We start from the raw sequence: 2,715 nt of genomic DNA, 5'->3' as shown, positions 1-2,715 counted from the left end.
ATTTAAAAGTAGAGGTGGGGCAATTCAAATATATGAGCTAAATGTGTTCAATGTAAGAAATTCCCCTAAAACACTCTTTTACTCTTTGCTCATTGGAAGAAAATAAAAATAGAATATTGTTGAGTTCTTTCCCAGAAGAGAAAAAATCTTTAAAATAGTGTAGAATACAGCCTATATCATGATACAGAAAAAAAAGAAAATTTAAATTCAATTGTCTTTACTATACTTTACAGAAGAGCAGGCTCATAAGGGTTCCATCATCTTTTTAGGAACACTTACAGTTCTGAGAAATAAACACAAATAATTTAGCCACAAGGACACTTATGTACCTGTAAAACATATAGTAACAGTTGATTATTTTATTTTCAAAGCAGAGATGCTCTTATGGCAGAGAATCTGGAGGCAAAAAATAAAGGACATTAATACCTTTCATTTAAATCATATGTCTAGGCTGGCAATCTCCTGGTTGTATTTGTGTGTTGGTGTATTTATTGATTCATTAGTGTTTACTCACTAAGTAGATATTTTTAAGTTGTGAGAAAATGTGACTGATTACTTGTTTGAAAAATACAGTCTAATAAGTAAAGTACATGTTTTGTGGTATTCGCTTGTTTTAATGCAGATAGAATCTCTCCTTAATTAATATCTATCTATAAATAAATATTGCAATATTAACATATAAATATAAAATTTGCAATTGTGTACTTGATATTTGCAAGTCGAATAAGATTTTTTTTAATGTTCAGATACCTTCAAATACTGACAAATTCTACTGTTAAATTATACACAAATTTTCAGGAAAATACCAATTTCACAAATTAAGTTTACTAGTATGCTCATGATACCAAACAGGAGATATAAGAAATTTAATTGGAGTAGAAGTGATGTCACCAGAATGGTAACATCAGACAGAAGGAGAAGACAGCCTTCTGTCACCCCAAGACAATCATCAATAAGACAGCTATCCACTAACAAAATACAGCTCTGCGAAAAGCTCTGGTGTTCACTTAAGAAATTTTAGCAACATAGTGGGGGAAAGAAAAAAACAGAATAATCACATAAGAAAAAAGAAAGCTTCATTTTACCTGCATCATACCACGCCCCAAGCTAACACTGCTCAGGACCGAGAGGGAACTTCCCAGCTAGAAAGAGTCCCCCCACCATGATATGAAAAGCTGGGTGAGCAACCTTCTCCAGATTTTCAGAACATCACACAAAAGGCCTACTTCTTGTTCGCCCCATCCAGAGTGGACAAACCTAGGACATATAGAGAAAGCCAGAAACCAAGAAGAAAGCAGAGGCCATTAATAGCAGCCATGCAGGCAAACCCAGTAGATTTCACTGGTATGAAAACAACAGCCATGTAGCTGCTGCAGATCCCTGCTGATTTCACCAGATTTTGCCCCACAGCTATGATGACAGCCAACTGAATCCTTCCCCGCTCTTTCCTCCCCGCACCCTGAGGAAGCTTCTGTGCCTGCACAAGTGGGAGATTCCTTACACATCCCCACCCCAGCTGACCCCCCAGCTGTGCATGCACTCAAGGGCAACCCTACCACGGGTGCACTTGCATACCATCGGCTTGACACCTGTTGCTGGCCTCCTCTGTCGTGCACATGTCTGTGGGAGAGAGAGGTGGCTACAGGAGAGCGTATGGATAGCCAGGGCCCTCATAGCTGCCTGTGTGTCCGGCTTTCTGTTACTGGCCTATACTACTGCACTCACGTGTTGTTACCTTCTCCAGCAGTGCACCTGCATGTCCCGATCTGACTCCTATCATCGGACACTAAGAGCTCAGAAATGAACCCTCACAGATACTGTCAACTAATATTAGACAGGGGAGCCAAGAATACTTAATGTAGAAATGATAGTCTAATAAATGGCATTAGAAGACTGGATAACCGAATGCAAAAAAAAATAAAACAAATTAAAATAAATAAAATAAAATAAAATAAAATAAAATAAAATAAAATAAAATAAATAAAATAAATAAAATAATAAAATAAAATAAAATAATAAGTAAAATAAAATAAAATAATAAATAAAATAATAAAATAAAATAAAATAAAATAAAATAAAATAAAATAAAATAAAATAAAATAAAATAAAATAAAATAAAATAAAATAAAATAAAATAAAATTTGACTCCTATTTTTTACCACACAAAAATTAACTTGAAATGGATTAAGGAGTCAAACATAAGAACTGAAACTGTAAAACTACTAGCAGAAAACATAAGCAAAAATCTCCTAAACATTGGTCTTAGGAACCATTTATTTCTATTTAATTTTTACAGAGTGGACATATAATGTATTAGTTTCAGGTGTACAACATACTGATTCAATATAAATATATACTGTGAAATGACCACTACATTAAGTCAAGTTAACATCCATAATCACACTAGTTGTTTTTTTTTTTTCCCCCAAAGCAATATTGCTCATAATTGCAAAAAGAAAACCAAGGTGACAATACAAACATGCATGGCAGAAAAATAGATAAATGTGGTATAATTTAAAAAAATGAAAGCAATAGATCATATACATAAAAGTATGAATCTTAGAAATGTTAAGAGAAAAAAGCAAGTCTCAAAAGACATTCGTATACATCTCAAAAACAAGGAATAAACTATATAAAACTAAAGAACTTCTGTACAGCTAAAGAATCAAAAAAATAAAAAGATAACCTATAGAATGAGAGAATCATATATCTGAA

The sequence above is a fragment of the Pteropus vampyrus genome, unplaced genomic scaffold, assembly GCF_000151845.1.
Source record: "Pteropus vampyrus isolate Shadow unplaced genomic scaffold, Pvam_2.0 Scaffold27, whole genome shotgun sequence".
NCBI classification, from domain to species: Eukaryota; Metazoa; Chordata; class Mammalia; order Chiroptera; family Pteropodidae; genus Pteropus; species Pteropus vampyrus.
The sequence above is the reverse complement of the archived record's forward strand: the minus strand, read 5'-3'. Positions refer to the sequence as shown.